The following is a 14,047-nucleotide window of genomic DNA, read 5'->3' on the forward strand; positions in this document are numbered from 1 at the left end:
TGTGGGAGGGTGATAATCACGCTTTACTTGATTTTATTCAGTCCCTCAACACTACTACAGATTATTTTTAATTTACGGCAACTTCTAGCATAGAGTTTTTAGATGTCACTCTATTAAAGACTCAGATGATAAATTTGGAACTAGACTACTCAAGAAAGCATGCTGGAAAAATAGTAAACTTCATCACTCCAGTATGCATCCTCAGGTTGTATTCAAAAGCTCCATGAAAAGCCAGTTCCTAAGAATTTCTAGGCTGCATACTGAGCCAAAGGAACTGGAGGATGCTTTAGACATTCTAGCTAAGGAATTTGTGAACTGGGGTTATGGGAACGAAGAAGTTTTGGAAGTACTAACACAGGTTAAAGGGTCTAGGGACAATGTAGGAAGACCTTTTTATTCTGCTGAGAGGACTGACAGAAAAACTAAGGATATATCGCATACGAAACTTAGAATTTCCTTGACATATGCAAGCAATATAGGACTGGTGTGTGATATGATCAAATTAAGCTGGCAGGTGCTGCTGGTAGATGAGACAATTAGAGGTATTGTTGGTCCAAATCCCTCTTTTGCTTTTAAGAATGGTCAGTCATTAAAGCAAAGATTATGTTATGGGAGAAGGTCAAAGGTAGTTAAATTGTCATACAGGACAGGTACATTCCCCTGTCATAACTGTAAAGCCTGCCCTTTTATTTCAAAAAATAATTTTTTTATTCATCCAACTATGGGAATAAAATTTGAGATTGATTTTTTTATGCAGATTGTCTGACAGCGAATCTAGTTTACCTGGCTATGTGTAAAAAATGCCCCTGTTTTTATGTAGGGATGACAACTACAAAATTAAAAGATAGGGTGTTGGGAACATGTAGGAGACATCAGGAGGGATATCCAGACAAATGTATTAAATAAGCATAATAAAGATAAGGAAGGGCACACTTTTGAATTTATGGTATTAAGTGTTTTACATGGAAATATCAGGGGAGGTAGCCTGTTAAATAAAATAGAATGTGAAGAACTAAAATGGATTTTGAAAGTACAGGCAGACAAAAACTTTGGATTGAATGACAGTGTCCCCTTAAAACCTTACTTAAAAAAGCAGAAGATTGTTGCATTAATTGTTTTTTTAAAAGTTTTTTTAAAAGATGATTGGTTAATTGGTTTCCTGTTTGTATATTTAAGTGATGCATTTTTTAGTATGAACTATGGTCTGATGAAGTGTTAAATGAAAGCGCTTACCAGTTCTCATTAAAGAGTTTCTTACAGCTTTGGTCGCCATTGTCTTTATCCAGTTCTATAGGTTTGTTGGTGGAAGAAGGCTGACTAATTTTTCTGTGGAAGTGTCTATTCTCTAGATATGCTATACAAGCCAGTACTCAATGCACGTGCCATGGGAGCAATGTCCTGGATACCTATTTCACTGACACGCAATCACAGTCTGTGATTATATATGTCATTGTTCAGCATAAAAATGGATAACACTACCACTGTAATCTCTCTTTTTTGCACGTTTTCTTGTATAGGCTAGTGGATAGACTATCAGGGGTGCTGGTGACAGATACATCCAAAAAGTCTATAAAATCAGATGAACATGTCAACGTAAACTTCAAAAATGAGGTGGTATTATGTAAAAATTCCATAAAATCCAACAATAATTCAACAAAACCAGTCCAAATTAAAAAAAAAATGTTATCCACAAAATGAGAATAATATGGATGCACATGTCACCAAGACCCCTGATGGTCTATCCACTAGCCTATACAAGAAATTTTGCAAAAAGGTCAATGTATTACATCGTAGTAGTTTGCACCTTCAGCATGTGCGCAAGAATGTGGCCAAGAGGCAATTCTACAGAATGGCTAGACTGAATGATAATGCTGATTAAATGACAATAGCATTTCAAGATCTGAAGCAGGATTTTTTACATAGCGGTTATTTTGAATGTGAAATTAATGTTGCTAGAGATGAAGTTCTATTACATAGGAATGACTCTGATAGACCTTATTTTTTATTTGCCTCATGCACTAATGATGTTGAGAGAGTTATTACCTCAGATGTTCTTAGAATGAGTACCACTTATTCGAATGATGTACATTTAGCATGTGATACTGTTAGGAAGAACTGGTCCATACTAATGACCGATGATAGATATAAGGTGTTATTATGTGACACGCCACACTTTTGTTTTAGGAATAGACGTAACTTAAGAAGAAGACTCTGTTACAACGCATGTAGAAATAGAACACTGTCTTCTGATAGACATGGCACATTCATGTGTAGTCTGTAATTTTTGTAAGTACATTAATAGCACTTCCTGTTTTGTTCACCCCAGTACCAAAAGGAAATACTATTTTAATTTCTATGCTGATTGTAAAAGTACTAATCTTGTGTACGTTGCATCATGCAAGATTTGTAAAGGTTTCTATGTGAGAATGACGAACAGGATGTTGAAAGATCGCATCAGGGAACATCTATATGATATGAGGAGATGCGATCATAATAATGCATTGTATAAGCATGTGCAGATGACGGGTAATGATCATACTTCTGAGTTTTTGCAACTGTATATATCAAACGGTAGAGGTGGAGATGTTAATAATTTTACTGAATGTATAGAAGTTAAGTGGAAACTAGAATTACAGGGTAACAAGGGACTTGGTCTCAATGAGACTGTCCCTCTAAAGCCTGTTCTCAAATCATATGGTTTATCCTGCTAATTTCTGAATTTGACTTTATATTTAAGTGGTTCGTTTTTAAATTTGAGTATGGTCTGAAGAAGCACTCTGGTGTGGCATAAAAGCGCTTACCATTGTTTTACACTTTATATGTTATTAAACATTTGGCTTTGTTTTTTACTGCTGTGTACTGCTTTTTCTGTCTTTTCTTGTTTGAACTATGTGTTTTACCAGCACTAACACCGTTCACCTGCAGTTTCTTGCACTTTTCTTTTCTTGGTATTATGCACATGAGGCATGGCAGAAGGCAGAGAACTTGAGTTGGACTATAACCCTGGTATATCAGTGATTGCCATGCCTACGGAGCACTCTGGCAGGATTCTGCAGGTCAAGGATAATCCATTTCTTTCCATAAACAATGATGATTGCTTGTCTGTAACAGAAACAAGTAATACTAATCATAATGATGTTTTGCTTGTGTTTAGAGAACTAGAGAACAATCTATACTAAAAGGCTCCAGTGGCAGAGACTGCACCTGGAAGCATCACTCCACTTTAGAGTGGTGCCAAGGGAGCTACAAGTTTTTAGAATGCCCCCTATGAGAACACATACCCCACCTTGCTTAAACAGTGGCAGTCTATGAATATAGAAATGAGTTTTAATTAATATGAACTTACTGACTGATTTTTTTCAGGTGATGGAGACGGCCTTAAGTAAAGAAATCTTGAGTACTAGAAACAAGTTGGATCCACTTCTGACTTCTAGTTATTGTAAGCAGAAGTTGGATGAACTGTATATTGATGTTGCTAACTATGAGAAATGTTTGCAGGAGATTAAAAGGAAGAAATTACTCCACAATTTGGCTGATTTCAGAGAGGAGTGTTTTTTCATTGCCCAAGGTATATTCCACTTCTGCAAGGCACCAGCAAGACAGAATACATTTAGCAACACTGTAACTGATTCTGTTGAGAAACTGGCTGGCCAAGATACAATGGGCAAGAATATTGCTGCTACTGCTACTAATTTTGAATTAATTTTCAATCCTAATAACATCGAAGCACATAATGCTTCTATGGTGGTTATTGCACCTACAACTATCATTCATGATTTAGGTGCGAGTGTTATAATAGTGCTCCCTCCCATTTTACAACTTCCAGAACTAATGAAGAAGGCTCAAAAAGGAATGCGAGGTCACTTCTCAAGCAGGGGAAGCAAGAGTCGCAAACGGCAGCAAGCGATAGTTCCCATGGATGCAGCATTACAGGTACACAACAAAATTCAAAAAAGTGAAGGTAGAGGCACAGGAACCACGCAAACCAAAGTCCAACCCACAAATCCAATTTATTGACAGCAAAAACAAACCAAATGCAGTCAAGCGCTTTCTTCTTTAGGAAAGACTTCTTCAGAACTGCTTGACATGGTTATCTCCAACCTTAAATAACCCTAATACATCATGTGATGTTCATAGGTTCATAGGTTCATAGGTTCATACTAGGCTATCTGCCCGAGGGCATTTACAAGCCTAGCCCATAGTTTTGTGGCTTACGCCACCCCTTTAGTATGGGGAACTATACCCATTATTTTGCTGTGCCTCTGTTGAGCAGTGACACTGAGGTAATCCCTGGGGTATTTCTGCGATCTCCCATCCATTGGTCAAGATTTCTCTTGAACAAGGCCAGTGAGGTGCTCTGCCTCACATATACCGGGATTTTATTCCACAGCATAGGGAGTCTTTGGGTGATGAATCTATCCCTCCAGCACGTCCTATTAATAGCCGTGTCGAGGTTTAAGTCTCCCGCCCTTGTGGCTCTGACGGATCTAGATTTTTTGAGGTGAAGCATATTCATCAAATCTGGGTTTGACATGGCCTTGTATGTTAGGCAAAGGTCACCTCTGAGCAAGCGTGTTGACTGAATAGAGCTGGAGTTCTTTCAGTCGGGCAGCATAGGACAGATGTTTGAGACCCTTTATCCTTTTGGTGAGGAACTTTTGTGGCCTCTCCAGCTGCTGCAAGTGTCGGGTCAGATACATTCCGAATGGGGCATTGTACTCAATCATTGGTCTGATGAGTGATGAGTATAGGGAGACTATGACCTCCCTTGATCTAGATGAGAATCCCTTCATGATAAGGTGGGCAATGTAGAAGGTCTTCCTAACTACTTTAGCTACATGGGTGTCGAATGACAGACTACTATCAACCTGGGTCCCCAGGTCCCTGATAACTTCTGTACTCAGTGGATTGCCACCTATTTGGTAGCTAGGGGTAACCTTGTTTTTCCCGAAGGGTATGACTATGCATTTTTTGGCATTTAACTTTAGGCCATGGCTCTGGCACCAGTTATCCGTTTCTGTGAGACCCTTCTGAAGGATATCTGTGTCAGATGTGTTTTCTACTATGGACCCAGTTTGCAGTCATCTGCAAACTTTGTCAGCCATAACCCTCCTGTGTTTGCTTGTACTTCGGAAAAGTAGATGCCAAACAAGAGTGGGCCCAGGACTGAGCCCTGTGGTACACCACTTGTGACAGGCTTTGAGTCTGACATGGCGCCAGCAACTCTGACCCTGTGGGTTCTGTCACTCAGCCAGTTTGCAACCCATCTTGTGATGTATGGGTTAACATTTAAGCTGATGAGTTTTTCAATGATACCCGAGTGGGGTATTGTATCAAAGGCCTTCGCCAGATCGAGGTAGGCTGTATGGACTGCCTTTCCCTCATCAATGGCTTTGGTGACTGTTTGAAAAAGTCAACCAAGTTTAGAAGGCATGATCTGCCTTTGACAAAGCCAAACTGGGATGGATCCAAAGTCTGCAAATTCCCTATGTCTTTATTTATGAGGTCCATTATGATCCTCTCCATGGCTTTGCAGATAAGGCTTGTCAAGCTAATGGGCTGGTAATTTCCAGGGTCGGTGGAGGCACCGCCTTTGTGAAGTGGGACCACAGTTGCAGTGCCACTCCTGGAGTGCGTATCCAGAGGTAAGACTATGATTAAACAGCTGTCCTAGCTGTGGGTTTAATTCCTCGTTGAGTTCGTGGAGCACACAGCCGGGGACACCATCAGGTCCCATGGATGCTGTGTTTTTGCTTTGGAGAGAGCAGTTCTCACTTGGGCGTTGGAGATGTTTGGGGGCTGCAATCGCTTGGTATAGATATCTCTCCTTTTGGGGAGGGGAGAAGTTTGCACTGAACCTGTCAGCCAGTATGTTGGCAATGTCTGTAGGATCAGTAATCTTCACATCATTTTGAACTAGTTCTGAGCATATCTGGGAGTTTCCTCCCAGGTTTCTAACATAGCTAAAGAAGGCCTTATGATTGTCTTTTGAGTCTTTAGCTATTTTTCTCTCAAAATTTGCTTTGGATGATTTTATGAGAGCTCTTAGTTTTTACTTATAGTGATCAAGGGTGTCTTACCTTTTAAGGATTTTGCTCTATCTTGTAGTAGCTTCCTCCTTTTGTTGTAGAGTTTGTTTATGGCTGGGGTCCACCAGAGTGGACGCTTGCCTTTGGTACAAAGAGTCTTTGTTTTGCTTGGGATTGCCTTATCCATGCAGTCCTGCAGGTGCTGGTAGAAGGCATTTGTAAGTGATTCAGCGGCTTGAGTACTGTTTTCCGTCGGCCAGGGCAACTTAAAGGAGACCACACTAGTCTTTAGAAGTGTGAAGTCGGCTTTCGAAGTTCTTTACTGTGGTCTTTTATTTCAGGTGGGGTGGGATGAGGACCTCCAGCGAGATTAGTTTGTGATCTGATCTCACCAGTGAGGGTATACTTCCGGTGTTGAACATTGTGCTCCCATGTTCGTGATGATGAGATCAAGTATGTTTTCTCCTCTTGTGGGGATGGTGACTAGTTGTTCCATGGCATTTGAGTTTATGAATTCCAGGAACTTTTGGGCTAGGGTGTTTGGGCTTGAGTAGTGTTCCCAGTCTATATTAGGGTAATTGAAGTCACCTAGTATGATGGTGTTTGGTGATACATTTATCCCCTCTAGTGTTTTCAGGAAGGCCATGTGAGGTTCCTGAGTTTGTGAGGGTGGCCTGTAACATGCTACAATTTGCAGAGCAGTCTTGCCTAAGGTTAATTGCACCTGGATGGTCTCCGATGCATCATGCGTTGCCACCAGTCTTGAGGTGTGGGTGTCTTTGATGAATATGGATGCCCCCCCTCCTTTCTTGGTATTGTCCGGATTTTGGGGCCGGAACGCATGATAAGAGGTAAAACCTGATAGTGCTGGGGTGCTCTCAGGAGTCTTGAACCAGGTTTCTGTCACTGCACAGACATCGATGTTTTCCATACTGAGAAGGGCCTCGAGTGCGTGCATTTTGAGATTTAGACTTCTGGCATTGAGCAGCATTACCCTTAGTTTTTTTTCTTTTTTGTGTTCTAGGGTGGTAGGTTTAGAATTTGAGCCTTGCCTAAAAAAGGCACTATGGGGGTGGCAAGAGCCTTTGCCAATATCCGAATCCCAGGGTGACAGGTGCAAGCCGTCCCTTGAAGCAGCGTGGCTTGTCCAGCATGTCATCCCAGGCAGACAGACATTGGATCCCCTTTGAATGACACCAGAGTTTAAGCCAATTGTTAAAGCTGATCATCTTATCTCTGTATTGTGGCATCATTCTTGGTGAAGGTAGGATACTGCTCAAGGTCAGGGTCATACCTGCCTGGGCTACATAATCAGAGAGCTCCTCAATGTCTCTTTTCATGTAGTCCAAGGAGGTGCGTCTCAGGTCGTTTACACCAGCGTGGACAATGACTGAGTCATATTTGTACCTGCTGTTGAGAGACCTGAGTGCTTGCGTTATGTGGCGGATTCTAGCCCGACAGGCAGCTTACTGTGACCTTCTCCTTACTCAGTCTGGTGAGCGGGACGTCAGTGTGTCTGACTATGGAGTCACCAATGACTAGTGTGTCTGGCATTGTGTTTGGCCTTAAGGGCTGTGACTGTTTGACACTCTGACTGTGAGGTCTATGTGTTGCAGGTGTTGTGTTCTGAGGTGGTGGTTGTTTGGGTGTCTGCTTTGGTGGCCTCTGCTGTTTTGGTAGATTTTTGATCAGAGCCATGGCCGGTATGTCTTTGTGTGTTTATGTGTATGATTTGAGGTTGTGATGGTACTATGTGAGACTGGGTCTATAGTGTGTGTGGTAACCTTCTCCTCCTGACTGGTCTTGCCAGTCCTATGTTGAGAGAGCTCAGCCTCCAGTTTGGCAGTATAGTTGCATCTCTCGCATGTATTTGTGTTTTGTGGGAGGAGGAGAGGGTTGTCTGTGTACATGAGGCAATTGTAACATTGCCTCAATATTCCCAGGTTCACCAGCTGAGCAGGAGAGGACACTAGCAACTGATCCCTCGACATGCAAGAAGGACTAGACAAAAAAACTTTAAAAGAGATTCCGGGGGACGTGAGTGACCGAGAAATGCTGGTTTGCCTTTTTGGGGTGCTATCTATAAGAGTGCCGTATCAAGGTAATAAGTACTGTAGGAGCAAGTGCTAGGTTTAACAGATAGAGAAAAGTCTACTTGGAGTCAAGTAGAGATGATCTTTTTAGGTCTTAGAGAAAGTGCTAGTAACAGGGATGCTTAAAGGTAAGATTGAAAAGAATGCACTCTGCAGTGTGCACTAGAGAAGTTGGATATGAAAGTAGGTAACTTGAGTTTTACCTGTTTAAAAAGTTAAGGTTTAGTGGAGAGTTACTATTTTTAAAACAGCAAGATGGACTGAAAGGGTGGTTACTTTTGTATTTTGGTACTATGAAATACTGTAGGATGGCCAATAAATTTAAATAATTGAAGGGTGGGATTTCAAAAGTGATGGTTTTGTGATTACTCACATAAGCCAGTGAAAGTAGAGAGAAATGAGATATATGGTCAGATTAACATAAGAGGCGGGCAACTAGAAAGACAGTGGTATTTAACAAGACAACTTAAATGGGTGGGAGGGAGGGAAAAATTCTGCCTGACTCAGAACAGAGAGAGCTGTGGTCTCTTTTGAAGTTTTAATATGCTGTTAAACAGAATGCAAGCAAAACACAAGGTAAAGAAAACAAACTACAGTATTCAAAATATAGAAAGGCAATACAGAAATACAAAAAATAACAGCAAACTAACCTTTCCTTCACAGCAAAGTGTAGCAGAGTCTGGATGAGCCTTTCTGTTCAAAGAAAATTCGGAAACTTTGTTTAAGGCCCCAAAACTTTGTCATTATGGATGTTGAGGATTATAACAATAAGATGTTCAAGCTCCTTTTTACTGACAAGTACACACAGGTATCAAAAATGAACTTATTATTTATTTATTTATTTATTTTATTTTACATTTGTTGACCGGGCTAGTCTAGCTGGATACATGTCCTTTTTCAGTAGAGGCCCGGGGAGAAAAGCTCCCACATTTAACAGTAGTATCACTAAACAATTAGGTACAATAAACTACATTAATATAATAATACACGGATAAATAACATTTTAAATATCCAAGCTGATAGTTTGGTAGGGATTTTATAAGATGATCAAATGATATAGATACATGTGGAGGATAGAAAAGTACTAGGTAAAGCTTGAGAGGCAGAAGAGAGATTAGGTACTGATAGACCTATTGGGATTAGTCAGGGTTGGAACATGGGCATAACCATTGAGACTTAAGAAATTCTCTAAGATTAGTTTTGAATAGATTGAGTGAGGTCATGAGCCTAAGGTTGTTGGGAAGGGAATTCCATAGCTTTCCAATGGAGTTAGCATAAAGACCATCGCCGCTCTTGTTATTAGATTTGATGGTTAGTATCAGAATACTGTTTGAGGATCGAAGGCTACTTAAGTTGGTATAGGGGTCAGGATTTTGCTCAGCGAGGGTTTTCTCTGGTTGATTAATCATTTTGAATGCTTCGTGAGTTGGTTTAGTTTAAGAAGATTGGGCAGTTCCAGCCAGCCTAGTTTCTTGAGGTTGAGGCAGTGGTGGATGATAGGGTGTGCCTGTTACAAATCTGGCAATATGATGGTAGGTGGTAGAGATTATTAAGCTCACGCTTGTTGAGGAATGATAGTATCGAGAGGCATATAGTAAGGTGGAAAGGAGATGGGTTCGGCGATAGTTAATTTGGCATGAGGAGTGAGAAAGTTCTTTATTCTGTACATGGAGCCAAGTTTCTTGTTAACTGACTTTATGGTTTGGGCAAGGTGCATGTCGAATTTAAGCTTGTGGTCAATAGTAACACCTAATAGTTTGGTACAGGGGACGGGCTCAATGATGGTGCCATTAAATGATTCCACAAAGAAGGTCCTTGGGTTATCGGGGGGGGTTCATGGGTCAGTGGATTGGTGGATGTGGGGGAAAATAGAAGTAGCTTGGTTTTTGTCGGGTTGAGTATGAGTTTCCTCTCGGAGAACCATTTTTCAACTTTAGCGAAACATTGTTGGGTGGCTGCTTGGAGATTCTGAAGAGACCGATCAGAACAGATCAGGGTTGAGTCATCTGCATATTGAATGCAGGTGGCTCTGGGGATGACTGTGTGGAGATCATTTATAAAACAGAAAAGAAGGGGACCAAGTATGGAGCCCTGTGGAACACCAATGTTGTTTGAGAGCAGGTGAGATAGACTATTTTGCCATTGGACTGCTTGCTGCCTGCCAGTGAGGTAATCCTTAAACCAGCATAGGGCCAGTTTGTCAAGATGGAGGGTTTGTAGGGTGTGTAGTAATAGCTGGTGATTAACCATATCGAAAGCTTTTGATAGGTCGAGGAAGAGAGCAGAAGATGTTAGTTTTTTGTTACGGTTACTATTGACTGAGTCGACAAAGGAGAGGAGGGCAGTGGTTGTACTGTGGTGGGGGCGGAAGCCATGCTGGGTTGTGGACAGGAGATTATTGAGGGTGAGGTAGTGTAGGAGTTGTTTGTGAACACACCGTTCCATTATTTTAGCTATTGGAGACAATATTGCAATGGGTCTATAGTTAGATATTTCTGTGGAGGAACCTCCCTTATGAAGTGGAATGATATATGATATTTTCCAAGTAGGGGGGATTGTAGCCTCAGTTATAGATCTATTAATCAGGATTGATATAGGATAGGCAATGACATCAGCCGATGTTTGTAGGTATTCCGCTGGGAGGCGATCGGCTGCTAGGGTGGGACGGCTTCAGTTTTTTTAATAGGGTACGGATATAGGAGGTAGAAACTGGTTGTAAGTTAAAGGAGAGAGGAGGTGTGTCGTCAGGAAGAGTTAAGGAGGGGGAAGAGGAAGGTAGATGATTGGCTAAGGACTGGATGGTCTCAGTAAAGAAAGTGTTAAAGGTGTTGGCTACTGCCTCTGGTTCTTGACCATTGAGATTCTCAGGGGTTGGGGTAGTTGATTTCCCAGGATGGAGGAGGTTATTAAAACCAGCCCAGAACTTTTTTGGGTTAGTCTGGTATTTGTCCTGGAGGTGACTGTAATATTGTTTTTTGTCTCGAGTTATGTCCGATTTTGTTGAGTTTCTTAGTTGTTGAAATAAAATACGGTCTAGGGGGGTTTTGGTAGCTCTCCATTTGTGCCAAGCCTGGTCACGGAGTTTAATTTTTGTTTTGGTTTCTCTTGTTAACCAGGGAGCTATGCGGTCTTTGGTTCTAATTTGCCGATTTGGGGCATGAGAGTGGAGAATGTTTAAGAAAGTGTCATTGAAGTATGAGACGCTCTCGGCTAGGGGTAGAGTATTTAGGATTGACCAATTGCAGGCTTTTAGTTCCGCAAGGAATAGTTCTGGGTTAAACTTTTTTCTATTTCTAACAAGTTTGTATAAGGGCGGATTGGTACAAGAAAGTTTGTGTTTTAAAATGTAAGTGACAAGGTGGTCACTAAGGTCATTTGGGAGGGTACCAGTGGTATAGTTGATTGGATCTTTATTGGTGAGAATCCAGTCAATCGTGCTCTCTTTTTGCTGAATATTACCAATTCTAGTTGGAGATGTAATATTTTGGGAGAAGCCATATAGATTGATTGGGTGGGGATTTGGGTTGGTGGAGCAGTGGGACCAGTCAATATTGAAATCCCCCAGTACTATAGTTTCTTGAGGGTAGTTGGTGGCTAACCAACTTAGAGTTTGCTCTAGGTTTTCAAGGTTCTTCCCTGGTGGGATATAGATTACAACAAGATTGATGCATTTTTGGGTGTTAATGCAAATCTTTAGTGCAATAAGTTCTATGTTAGAGACCTGGGGAGGATGCAGAGGGTTCCTAATGATGTTAGAACTTAATATTGCTTATTCTAAAAATGACGGTTGTTTATATGACATGGTCATGCAGGGACAAATTGACAAAAGTGACTATGAATACCTATCCAATGAACACCCGGTGGTGGCAGGTATATTCAGTATAGAGAAAATTCATAAAGACATCTGAAACCAACCATTGAGACCGATTGTGGATGCAGGCAGGAGCAAAACTTTTTACATAGCTAATATGTGGATAATTTACTTCAGCCATCCACCAGTTGCATTACTCATATCTGTAAAGACTCTTGGGACTTTTTATTCAGATTAGCAAATTTACAATTCATACCGGATTGTATACTTGTCATAATAGATGTGCAAGATCTTTATTCGGTCATTCCACATAAGGAGGGACTTGATTGGGTGGAAAATATGCTCTTTGACATAGAGCTATTGAATAATATTGACACCAACATGGCTATCACACTCGCAGAATTCATCCTGAGCAACATTTTTTTTGTATTTTGAAGGAAACTATTCAAACAAACTAGTGGAGTGACAATGTGTGCCTCATGTGCCCTGAGCTTTGCCAACCTATTCATGTCATATTGGGAGAAGCGATTTGTGTTCAATAGTACATTTGCTGACAGTTGGTCATTTTATATTAGGTACCTGGATGACATCTTTATCATTTGGACAGATTATTTGACGAAATTGAATGATTTTTTTAATGTACATCAACAATAGCACCCCCTTTCTTAAATTTACCAACAATTTTGACAAGGACAAGATGGCATTTCTTGACATCCTGGTTTCAAAAGATTATTCAAAGGGTTGGTTTAGCTCCAACATTTTTCGTAAGAAAACTTTTTCCAATTCCTATCTTCACTACGACAGTTGGTATCTCAAATTTCAAAAAAAGAGAAGTTGTCAGGGGACAACTGGTCTGACTCGCTTGGATGAAATCTGATGATGCAGAATTTTTGGTGGAGATTGAAAAACTTTTGGATATGTTTATCCACAGAGGTTATCCACCAGACCTCTTGGTACCCATCAAAGATGAAGTATGTGACTAAAGGAGTAAGGGTCTGTACCGTCCCCTGTTACCAATCTTTGAACACTCCTGTCATTCCTTAGATTCAGTAGGGCTAATGACCTCTGGTGATCATAATCCAGATAGGTCATACGACAAACCTTGATTGTTACTTTTTCTTTAAACACTTACCACATTGTTAATGTGGTTAATCAATTTTGGCCTATTGTTACTTCCATCAACGATGGTAATGTATTGTTTGGTTCTAAACCTAAGATAGTATTTAGGAAAGGCAAATGTTTCAAAAGTTTATTGGAAAGGAATTTGGGCAAATTCAGTATCAATAGACCAAAAGGTATGCATAAATGTAACCACTGTTAACACATTCTCTGTTGTGAGACTTTTTTTTATCAAAAACACGAAATTTGAGGTGAAAAATATTTTAATTGTTCATCCAGGGGAGTGGTTTATGGTGCACTTTGCCAACATTGTAAAGCATTTTACATTGGCAAGACTGGTCGAGCTTTGAAAGAGAGACTATATGAACATTTCAATGAAATCAAGAAAGGGAACAATTAATGCACTGTACAGACATATTTCTGCATATCCTGGTCGCCTTTTAAAATTTGTGGTGACTGATTTCTTGGAACCAGACCCAAGGGGCTTTTACACTGACAAACATCTTCTCAAAAAAGAACTTATATGGATTCTTATGTGTGATGCCGTTACCCCCACCCCGGTTTGAATGAATGTTGTTCTATTACATCTATATTAAAGCTAAAAAGTCTTGAGGGCTGATTATGTCATATTACTCATACATTTGATACTGGAACACTGACTTTTTTACCATTTTTGTTCAAAACATTATTTTTATTTTTAATTTTATTGTTGTACTTATGTTCATTGTTCATGCAATTTAACTTGATATTCACAACAATTCTTGTTGAAGTTTTATAATCAGTGCATTTTCTAAACTAAAGTTGAATCATGTGAATGTTTGATCACATGATGTATTAGGGTTATTTAAGGTTGGAGACAACCATGTCAAGCAATTCTGAAGAAATCTTTGCTAGAGACGAAAGTGCTTGACTGCATTTGGTTTGTTTTTGCTGTCAATAAATTGGATTTGTGGGTTTGACTTTGGTTTGTGTGGTTCCTGTGCCTCTACCTTCAC

Source organism: Protopterus annectens, chromosome 3.part1, assembly GCF_019279795.1.
Source record: "Protopterus annectens isolate FY-2018-M chromosome 3.part1, PAN1.0, whole genome shotgun sequence".
Lineage (NCBI taxonomy): Eukaryota > Metazoa > Chordata > Ceratodontiformes > Protopteridae > Protopterus > Protopterus annectens.